We start from the raw sequence: 11,778 nt of genomic DNA, 5'->3' as shown, positions 1-11,778 counted from the left end.
GTGCCGGCACATAGTTGTCATCCCGGTCACACCGAGCAAAGTGCCGATCCCCTATGACACTCACCCTTATGAAGTTAGGGACTTCTTTCATCATCCGCTACTTCATTTTCAACACTCCAAATGACCTTTCTATGACATTCCTAAGTGACGAATGTGCATAATTGAAGATCTCAGTTTTACCTTGAGGTTCTGGTGCCTCTCGGTACTCCTACAGGTGGTACTTTGTTCCCTTGTACGGTGCAAGATAACCTGGTCGGTTAGTGTACCCTGAGTCCACAAGGTAATATTTGCCTATACCATCCAAACAATAGTTAGTATCATCAACTTGAACTAGCATGCACAAAAGTAGAACCAACTAATTATATACCTGTTGGTGGATGTGGAAACACGTTGGTGTATGTTGTTGTCGCATCATTGAAGACCCTCATGTCATGCACTGAACCCGGCCAGCCAGCTAGGACGAATGTAAATCGCATGTCGAAGTCACACACAGCCAAGACATTATGTGTTGTCATCCCCTTGCGGCACAGGTGCTGCACAAACTTATCACTAGGCACCACACAGGGGACATGAGTCCCATCTATCGCCCCTATACAGTCCTTGAAGTAGGGATATAACCTAGGATTTCTTAGCCTATCATGCATAGTGCTGAAATTTGGGTCATTAGGCCTAATGATGTCAGCAGCAAGCTTGACAACAGACCCTGTGAAACATGCTATGCACAGTCCCTAGTGACCTCTCAAACATGTCCTCCGCTTGCCTAACAGATTGTGGAGCCCCCACCATCCACAGAAACATCCCAAGAGCCTCAATAGATGCTGATTTGCTATTAGATTTCAGCCCATATGATTCTACCAAAAGATCATGCAGACTGTGGAACATATCAGGGCTCATTCTGAATACGTTATAACAGACCTTCCTATTTCCTAGTTTACTATGTACCCATTCCAAACCAGTAATGACTGGCTATCTATACTCTGACCTTGACAAGTGCTTGTCAATGTGGTAGGCATACTGGTACATACCGTACAGGAAAGCATTGTCATCATCCTCTGCCTCCATCCAGTCACTGATGAACTCGTTGAAATCATTCTCATAACAAGCTTGCCTCGATGACATCAGTCCCGTCACTATTGATTGGACATCCTCCTGTCAAAATGAAAAACAGTTTCAATCAGTTTTCAACATCAACTAGGCAACATTAGCATGCATCCCTATTCGAACTGACTGATGCCAGTTATTCAAACTCATGCACTACATACATCAACAGATAATAGCCATATCCAGTCATACTACAATTAAGCAGTTCAAGTGTTCGACATGACATACTTAGGTCAATGACAAATGACACCCATCACATCTCACATAGTTCAAATGACATAACTTATTAACTATGTAGACAACTTAAGAAAATAAGGTCTAGGGGAGGACCCCGATATATTGCTTAATCGTCAGCATCCTTCCTTGGGGCAAGGAGCTTATGAAGAAGTTCATCACAGGCTCACTCTGCACGATCTTGAGCACGACCATCCACTCAGCTGGGGTCTCTTCAGTTGCACCACACTGTCTTGCCAATTGTAGCACTAGTTCAACCTTCCTCTCCAGCGCCTTGTTGTGGTCCTCATTTTTTTTGGTTCCTCTCTTGCCACATGGCTGTCATCCTTTCAAGCCTCTGCCTTGAAATATCATTGTGTTCCTTCATGTGACCATCCATGGTCCTAACAGCGGGGCTCTTGGACCTCTTGCTCGGGCTAGAGGCAGTTGTGCTGGTGCTGCTTGCCCTCTTAGTGCCGACACTAAGCGGCGTAAGTTGGTCGTCGTGCTCATCATTGGAGTCGTCATCCGAACTTTCCATGTCAAATGTATTGCTTTGTGCAAGACAGAACGAAGTTGAGCCATCAACAGCGTTGCCGGTGAACATCCGGTCCAAATCGTCCAAGTACGGAGGCCACCCGTCCTTGAGCTTCTTCCACTCGGGGTGTCCCTAAAAAACTGGTATAGGTGAATCATGGAATATTAACATTTTAACAGTAAATGATTCAACATAAGATGGCTTACATACCATCGTACGAGATTCCCACCAAGCATCAGTAGCAAGGATGGAGCCATCGTCTCTCCTGCCTAAGCCAGTGCCTTTCCGAAGGTCGTTTATAAAATGCCATAAATGCCTAAGCTGGAGTAACTTACTTTTGAACTGGTCCTTGTCATGAACCAAGGTTGTTGCTGCATAATACCTTGCAATCAAATCTCTCCACCCCGACTTGTTCATGCAGCCATGGACACAGTTGCCACTATCAATTTGGTGGCACCAGATTTGGTAAAACTTGCTTATATTGGGCTCACACCAGTTTCCCCTATCGTTCCTAGCCTAAACGATTTGATAAGACATGATTTCACACCGACGAATAGGCAATGATGGGGCGAATAGAAAATGATTCGAACACAACAGTATACATGAGCAATGCAAGATAGAAGATGGGTGAGGAAAACTACCGGGATGTGACCCACGGGGGTAGCATGCATCGGGTTCACGATGTCGTCGTCCACGTGTGGGACAGCCCCGCGACACCGGCGATGGCGGCCCCTTCCTCCACCCTCGACGGCTGAGGCAGAGGCGCGCCCATGATGGATGCGCGGCATGTGGTCACCTCCTATAGCTTTTGATGTGGCTGAAAGGATCAAGATGCCCAAGAGGGGGGGGTGAATTGAGCTAATTCTAAATTTTCTTGCAATAATCAAATCCTATGGATAGCCCAATTAACCCATTGTTTTTATCAAACTAATGCACAAAGGACTTGCAACCTATGTTCCAAACTTACTCTAGCATGGCAATTCTATGAATGTAAAGACAAGTATTGAATTGCTCAAAGTAAATACTCAAAGTAAATGCTCAAAGTAAAGAGAGAGAGGAAAGTGGCGATGTTTTGCCGAGGTATCGAAGAGTCGCCACTCCCCACTAGTCCTCATTGGAGCACCCGTGCAAGGGTATAGCTCCCCCTTAATCCACGTAAGGATCAAGTGCTCTCTACAGGTTGATTCTTTGATACTCCATCACGATGAATCACCTAAAGCTGCTCACAACTTGAGTTGGGTCACCCACAAGCTCCTCCGGGTGATCACCAAGCTCCCAATCACCACCAAGCCATCTAGGTGATGGCGATCACCAAGAGTAACAAGCACGAACTCTCACTTGACCACGCAAAGCCTAATAAGAAGATGGATGCACACTTTGCTACTCTTGATTCACTAATGAGGCTACTCTCTTGGATTCTCAAATCTCAATCACCTTACTAGGACCTTGCTCTTCTTAGCACTCACAAACGTGTTTCTCAGCTGTTGGAATGAGCAAAAGTGACTCTACACACGAGTGGAGCTTCTATTTATAAGGCAGCCTAAAAAACAAACTGTTATGAGCTTCTGCGGGGTGACCGGACGCTCCGGTCGTATTGACCGGACGCTCCGGTCAGTTCAACCCATGAACCAGTGAAAATGTGTTGATCGGACGCTGGCAGGGTCTGGTCACCACTGACCGAACGCGTCCGGTTGCATTAAACCCTTACTAGAACCTTACTGGACTCGACCGGACGCTGAATCCTTAGGGTCCGATCAGTACTGACCAGACGCATCCGGTCGTAGATTCCCTTCTCTGGAACCTTACTGGAGTCGACCGGACGCTGCCTTTCAGCGTCCGGTCACTTGACCTCTCTAGCGTCCGGTCGCATCGAATGTAGTCTGTTGATCAAATGAACTGATCGGACCCTACGGCCAACGCCTGGTCGCACTGAGGCCAGCGTCCGGTCAGCATTTGACCCTCCATTCACTTCCATCTCTCGAACATATATGAATGAAGTTTGCTCCAAAGGATCTTAGGCATTCATAGGAGCTACCTAGAGCTAGTTTTAACAAGTGTGCACCACACCTAACTCACTAGACTCACCTAGGTCAAGCTACCCGTCCATACCCCCCTTAATAGTATGTCCAAAGGAAAAACAAAGTCCTAAACTACTCTAAGTATCACTCCAACTCCAATCGACACTTAGAACTAGTCATCCTTAACCTTGTCGTCCATCCTTTGAAAACCGAAACAATTTCCATCGTAGGGGCATGACCACCTCGATTGCCCAATCGATCTCCATTACCATGACCTAACTTTATTGCCTCTACAAAATACACGTTAGTCATAGTAATATTGTATTGACATTAATCACCGAAATCCAACTAGGGGTCTAGATGCTTTCAGTGGCGTGCCCTCCCGTGCCATCACCGCCTTCTCCAAAGTAGGCGCTGCAAGGTTGCTCGTAGGTGAGGTTCTGCCACCGAGGAACACGGACGGGAGGCGGCCCTATCTGGCTACCACCAGGGTCGGACCAAAGGTCAGCGTCATAGACGTCCATGCCAGCCCATCCCACGCCGTCGTTGAGCTCCAGGGAATCCAGGCCCCAGCGGGGAGGGTTGACGCCGCTGGACCCCATGTACGGTGGCGGCGGGTCGGTGAAGCCCTCGTACAACGATGATCCCAAAAGCGGGTTCGCCCCGCCAGGAAGTACCGTGTGCCATCGTTGCTGCCGGAGCCGTCGTTGAAGTTCGCGTTGTCACCTCCGTTGAAGCCGTCATCATCGAAGCCATCCATCTACGAAGCCATGACCGTGCAGCAACTAGATCCGGGCATGCCATGCGTAGATCTACCGGCCGGGTTGGTGGGTCTAGGCGGGCGCGTGCGCTAGCTGAGGCGGCGAGCGGCGGGGCCACTAAGGGGAGAGCGCGTGCAGGGAGAGCGGGGCTAGGGTTGACGAATGCACGAATGGAGGGGTGCTACCTGCCCACGTAGTGTGGGATGTGGTTTTGCGGCTGCCGTTGGGCCTCAGGCCAGAAAACGTACGCGGGCCGCTTTTCACCCCCCGTTTAGTTCAAAAATCCAAAATCTGGCCCAATTTTGGAATTTTGTTCACCAACTAAACACAGGCTTACTGCGCATGTGCAATTGTGATGGCTACTAACAAATGGATTTTTACGACGTACCCCCTTAATGCTATCATCGATCACGCCGGGTATACCGTTAATGTAGTTCTAATGGTCGCTATATCTTTTTCTGATAATGCTCCTATCAGCCGTCAGTGACTTTGCATCTAAACATGTCTCCCCAGGAGCAGGCCCTAAACAAAAACAAATTCTCGTTTGGACGAACGTCTTCCACCGCTCACTCCCGTACGCGCCGCTTGCCGTCACTTTCTCCTCCCTATTCTTATCTATTCCGCGCTTGCACCCTGCCCCACCCCCATGTGCGACCATGGCCACCTCCCTAGCCGTCGCAGGTGCCCTCATCCACCCTGGCATGTGTCCTCCCTCACCCCGGTGGCTCCTTACCCCCATCCCGGCGTCCTTACCCATCGGGAGCGCCTAACGCCAGCGGATTTGGTGGCCCTCTCCCCTGCCCCGGTGAGATCCATGGAGCACGAGCGAGATCCATGGAGGTTGTAACACCTCGGTGTTATGCCTGTATTTAGTCACTGCAAATCATACATATCATGCATCATCAAGCATCCAAATCATACATGCCTAATCATGTAAATAACAATTGAAACACTGCTTCGAAACATTTGAAACATGTTGTGAAACCTGAATGTTGCATACCTTTGTTAGAATTGTTTTGCCCTGATTTTTGCTTGCTAGGTTAGTAAAACATGGTTGGCTACTATTGTAAATCATCTAGGATTGTTTAGTTCAATTTTTGGAGCAAGGTTGTATTCAAATTAATTCAAAATTTGGCTTCAAAAATAAATTCCCAAAAATTAGGGTTTTGAGTTAAACATGGACTTTGAATTTACAATTCAAAATCTAGAAAGAATTTGGCTTTGGTCATAAAAGCAAAGTTGTAGGGAATTAAATTCTAATCAACTTTTATTTTTGGTACATTTTCAAAAGATGTCATTTTCTTACTCAAAATAATTTTTGAAAGTTGGCATTTAAAAATTCTTTGAAAATACAAATGGAAAATGGCTTTTTCTCCTTCACGGGCCGCCGCCTCGCTTCTGGCCCACGGCCGAAGCCGGCCCAGCCAGCAGTCCGCCGCGCCGTGCGCCTCGCCTCGGCCCAGCCCAGCCCAGCGCCGCGCTGGCCTGCCTCCACGCGCGCCTGCCCACGGACGCGCCGCGCCGCGCGCCCGACCGCGGCAGAGCTTGCCCACCGTGTGGCGGCCATGCGCCGTCGATGCCGTCGCGTGTCGCAGCGGGTCTATGCCCGCGCCCACGCGCCCGCCTATTCCTACCGTAGCCGGTGTGCTCACTCGCTCATTCCCGCGCTGCCTCTCCTCTCCGCCAGAGCCAAGCGCCCCCAGCTCTGCCTCTCGCCGCGCCACCGCACCCACCGGTGAAATCCGCCGCTGCTCCTCCACCTCAGCCAGCAATCACGCGCCCGCAGCTCTGCCTTGCTCTCCTTCAAGTCATGCTCGTGTTTGCGCCAACTGCCGAGCTCAGGTAGAGCCGTCTCAAGCCTCGCCACCGCCGGCCATGGCGCCGCCGTGCTCGGTCGCCATGGAAGGCCCCTTCCTCCTCTTCTCCAACCCCGCCTAGCTACCCTACCGCATTCGCTAGCTTCTCGCACATCGTGTGCTCCCGCTAACTCACCCTGTCTCGGCCGGAGATGGCCGCCGGCCTCATGGCCGAGCCACGCCGCCGCGACGTCGCAAGCGCCAGCGTGGCCTCTGCCTCAGCCGAGCCAGGCCGAAAGGCCGTGGGCCGACGCCCTGTTGGGCCGCCTCCCCTTTCCCCTTCGCTCGGGCCGCGTAGGCCAAAAGCGGCCGTGGGCCAGCTGATTCTAGTGGGCTGGCCCAGTAGCGATTGAAGGAATTGTTTTCAATTTATTCTTTATTATTTGAAAATAGAAATGGTTTACAAAATGTTTGGATACTCAAAGTTGCTCCAAATCTATTGAAATAAATTTGTCTAGGTTCCTTATCATCAGATCTACTTGGGAAAATTTTTGCATGTCATTTTTGAAATACTTTTCTGTAGAACTTTATTTAATCATGTATATTGCTGATAACTTGAAAAATATATAGAAAAATCTATAGGCTTTAGAAAAATATGATTCTAAGTTTGTTAATCTTCCTATGTAATGTACTACCTAGGAAAAATATGTTTCATGCATGTGCTGTGGGAAAATTTTGAGGTGTAGTTCAAGTACCTTTAATGGCTGAATTTTGTTATTTTAGCTAGAGGGCAAACTTTGTATAAAACATGCATGTGATAATTTTTATACAGTCATTGTATACTATGAAGAACCTAGGAAAAATACTAACTCTGTTGTTTGACACTTTTCACAGTTTAAAGTATTTTTATGTTCATAATCCTGCCATAGCTTGTGATTTTTGTGTAGGCTAATCCACTCATTCAAACACCATGAAAATCTGACGGTAGACTACTTAGGGTAGTAATGTGCTATGGTAATTTTCTAAGATTTTTCTAAGCAAGAAAAATAGAGGTTGCTATTCAAACCTATTATTAATTAGGGTTTAATTAAGCATTGCTTTATGTGTTTAAGAAATTAGCAAAGCTTTGGTGTATCTTTGAAGCATTTCATAAGATATGTTGACTTAACATATTAGTAGTAGAAGAGAATACAATAGATAACATGTGCTTATAGTATATTTTCTTGGATGATGTTGACTACCTTGCATTTAAACATATCCATTGTATTCATCTCATCCGATGCACCGATTGCATAAGCACTTACGCACATTGCATCATACAGGATCGCAAACCGAGAACCCAGTCGTCATATCCGAGGAGCAGTTCGAGGTGCAGCCGCAGGAAGTGCCCGAAGCCGACGAGGAGGACGTTGAGGAACTTCCGGAGTGCCCCGATCACCGTCCGAGCTCCTTCGAGAGAGGCAAGCCCTGGAGCATTTTCTCCCAGTTTGCAATTATTAATTAAATGCTTTACTTTAATTGATGCATTGAGTTCAGGAGTTGTTTGCAACCGTTGCTGCATTATACCTTGTTTACCTTTGTTATACTATATCCTTATTACCCGGGTATCCACAGTCGAGTCAATGCTTAGCTGGCTTAGACCGGTAGAAGTCGGGTGATTTCCTGTCACCTGCGAGCTATAGGTGGTTACCTGGATCTGGTTGGATGACTACGAAGTCATGGTATAACTAAGTGTTAAATGAAGTTGAGACCGGGCGGAGACTTGTAGAGTTTTGGACTGTAGTGTTTCCGTCTATGTCGATTAAGGATCGACCATTGTTGGGCCTCGAGTCATGTTGAACGCATGCCTTATATTTAGCTGACCGGATAAAGTACCTTCTGACCACGAAGCTAGGAGATTATTCGGGCCGAGTAGATTGCCCGCAGCGCACTGTGCCGGAGCAGGTGTGGTAGGACACGGGGGCGAGATGATAAGACCAAAGTGCAGTCGGTCGGCCCCCGGGTACATGTGGTTCCTAGCAAACTCGAGATTCCTGGATAGTTGACTCGGTGATCAATATCTCACTTTAGCAGGTGAGTGAGGTTTGTGTAAGGAATAAATCACCAGCTGGTTAGGAATCGATTCGAATCGCCATCGCTCCTGGATAGTGAGCACTTGACTTGAGTTACTTCATCGTAGTAAATGTTTATGGAACACTTAGACAATTATAATAAATATGACAGTATGAAAGTTGTTTAATGATCATTGGTTATCATTATCTGCTTAATCATATGTTTGCTCTAGTATAGGTGCAAATCTAGTCGACAGGTTAATAATAATTAAATTGACAATAATGCTTTTAGGAAGGTTCTTGAAAGGCTAAAAATGCTTCTTTTGCAAATGAGTCAGCTACCCTACTATAAAGCCCTTCATAATCCTTGGTGTCATTTATTTTCGGTTATGTCGGGTAAGTCTAGCTGAGTACCTTCTCGTACTCAGGGTTTTATTCCCACTTGTTGCAGATGGGCAGATGTATTATGGCTACTGTATCAATTGCCTTTATCCTGCGATGGGTGATGCCTAGGACCATGGGCATGGTCATTCCTTACGTCTCGTCTGATGCTTTTGTTGGAGATGATCATTTGCTGGCACTATATTTAAACTCCGCGTGAGTATGTGTGGTTTGAACAAATGACTTCCGCTACTTTTATTCAAACTGGTTTTGTAATAACTATGTTGAAACTCTGATGTATCTGAGATTGCGAACTTTTATGTAATATGTGATGGTGACCGCTAAACTTATTACGATCTTGGCTGGAATGGAAGTTGGTTTGAAATCCTTCGTGATTTCATGGACTACCAGGTTATACGGGCTTAAGTTTGCTAAATCGTCTGCTCTGGCGGATGATTTTCTTACTTAATTTCGTATAATTGGTCGGTTCTGTTACAGAGGTGGCGTGGCGGTGTTGCAGGGGAGTCGGTGACTCTCCCTCCTAGCACGGTGCCCTCTCTGTGGCAGAACCATTGAAATAACACACTTACGGAGGCACTCGCCTTACACCAGACACTAAGCACCCCGAAAGCAAGCTACAGCGGACGGTATCCGTCGAGTGCACCCCAAGGGAGAGCCCGAAAGATCCACATTTTCCTCCAATGATCCAATAATGAGAATGAGTTACAATACTTAATCAATTTCATACATACAGAGTTCTTAAAATTACATTATTATATTTTCAAAGTCAGAGTGCGGAATATTAAACAGCGAAAATAAGAATAAACATCTAGCGATAAAGAATAAGGATCCATCTATGCCCACCAGAAGAATCCTCCAAACAATGGTACTCCTCAAGCATTACCTGCAACATGGGTAAATAAACCCTGAGTACATAATGTACTCACAAGACTTATCCGACTAGTGAGAATAGTTTTTCGACTCCAAGGGATATGCAAAAATTTATGGTTTGATGGTTTCCTTTTTTGCAGAAAGCAATGCTAATAGTGAGTCCTTATTTATGTTATTATTAACAGCCATGATTAATTTATTATCTAGCTATTCTATGTAAGCACCTGTTCTACTTTCAAGCAAGAGTTGAGCAATCAGTTCTATTTCATCACCTTCCATCTTTCAGTTCTTACTACGATGCTAGACCGTAGATAAGCCATACCAGAATGCCGGTGATTCATGAATCAATGCCCCCAGCTAGGTACCCTAAAAATACACACCCCGCTTGTATCCTAAGCACAAGCAGGACTAACCCATCACCCTCCTGTCATGGGGTCTAGGTCTCCATCCAAACTTTGATTCTAAGCCCCCGCTTCTAAGTCTCGGACTTAGTGCGGTGCAAGGACCTTCACCATCCCCGCCTCCAATCAGTCAGTTCAGAAAGAGCCAGAACCAACGACAAGAGAGCAACAAGTCTTCCCTACGCCCATACCTAAGTATGTGCTTAGGATAATAGATCTGTGACTTGCCTAGAGCCTAATGCAACGGTCGGTCCTTAACCGACATAGATAGGGAAAAGTATAACCAAGCTATGCCATGTTGGCCGCAGGACACAACCTCTTACATCAATCAATACCTAAACCATATCTCTGTCCAGTCACTATTTTTCTTTCCACCATTTTATCATCAGTGATCATAATTTTCACCTGTTGTGAGTAATGGTAGGTTACTCACGCTACCGAAATCCTGAGCATAGCAGCTACTCGATCTGTACTAGTATGACTCATAGGTAGATATATTTATGCATGTAGTTTCTATAAAATATCTATAACGTAAATGCACATCATATATATATTCAGTGATCATAAAATATGGGTTATGCACCTGGGCTTGCCTTGGGCAGACGATGGGTCAACAAAGTCAGCACCAGAAGGCTCCGAGGCTCCCTCCTGCACGAGGATCTCCTCCTTGTACTCCTCAATGATCTCCTCGTAGTCATGTTCGTCCACGGGCATAAACTCTACCAAGTCGTGATCTACATGCATGAAATGATGATGCAACACTTAGTAATACGGCAACAACAGGTCATAAAATAAAATATATCTATCAAGCTACTAAGCTAGTCCTACCGACTAAGGTGCTAAGTTACATACTATTACCACTAACAAGTATAAAGCATGACATATATTATCTTAGCAACTAAAGGTATAGTTACTCTTAATACCGATTTACTCTATATATGATAAAACAAGGGGTACTAGCTACTCTATTTATCAACCTACTCTAGGTCTACAAAAATTATAGTGAGTACCTAATAATCTAATGATCCTACTGTAAAAATTTCATAGTTAAAGCTATCATCAATTTGCCACAAAAATTCCTACAAATATTAATCTACATAAACTAAGCTCTCTAATTTGAATTTATAAACCTATCATTATCACAGCTAACTATAAACCAACTACACTAACAGATAGATGGTATTTTTTGTGAACCTAACAAATTTTATTTCACTATTTTTGGACATCTACAGAATTTACTATTATTTTTTCAAAGTTTAGCTCAAAACTAAATTGAATAAATCTTTGTTAAGCCACTGGAAAATGAAAAACTAATTTCTACCCGCACGGCCCATGAGTGAGCGGCTCGGCCCACTCCAGCGCAACGCCAGCGCGCGCACACGCGCAACACCTGGCGTGGCCCAGCACGACACGGCCCACGCGTGACAGCGGCCCACGGAGGGAAGACCCCGCGCGCGTTGCCTTTTGCAAAAGAGCCCTCGGCTTCCAATCAAATGGAATCATAGTCCTTTCCACTATTCCCCTCTCTCACTAACTCTCGCACTTAACCCCCGGTTCACTTTGAATTCGCGTTACAAAGTCCCTAGCCGGAACTCAACAGAGGCCACGCATCTCCAGCCAAACGCCG

General features: G+C 46.1%; 1 pseudogene; it reads right to left on the bottom strand.

Annotated features, from left to right (window-relative positions):
- Window positions 1–208: 208 nt before the first annotated feature.
- Window positions 209–2,109, bottom strand: LOC136470523 (uncharacterized; annotated as a pseudogene).
- Window positions 2,110–11,778: the final 9,669 nt, after the last annotated feature.

The sequence above is a fragment of the Miscanthus floridulus genome, chromosome 8, assembly GCF_019320115.1.
Source record: "Miscanthus floridulus cultivar M001 chromosome 8, ASM1932011v1, whole genome shotgun sequence".
In the NCBI taxonomy this organism is placed as follows: Eukaryota; Viridiplantae; Streptophyta; class Magnoliopsida; order Poales; family Poaceae; genus Miscanthus; species Miscanthus floridulus.
The sequence above is the reverse complement of the archived record's forward strand: the minus strand, read 5'-3'. Positions and strand labels throughout refer to the sequence as shown.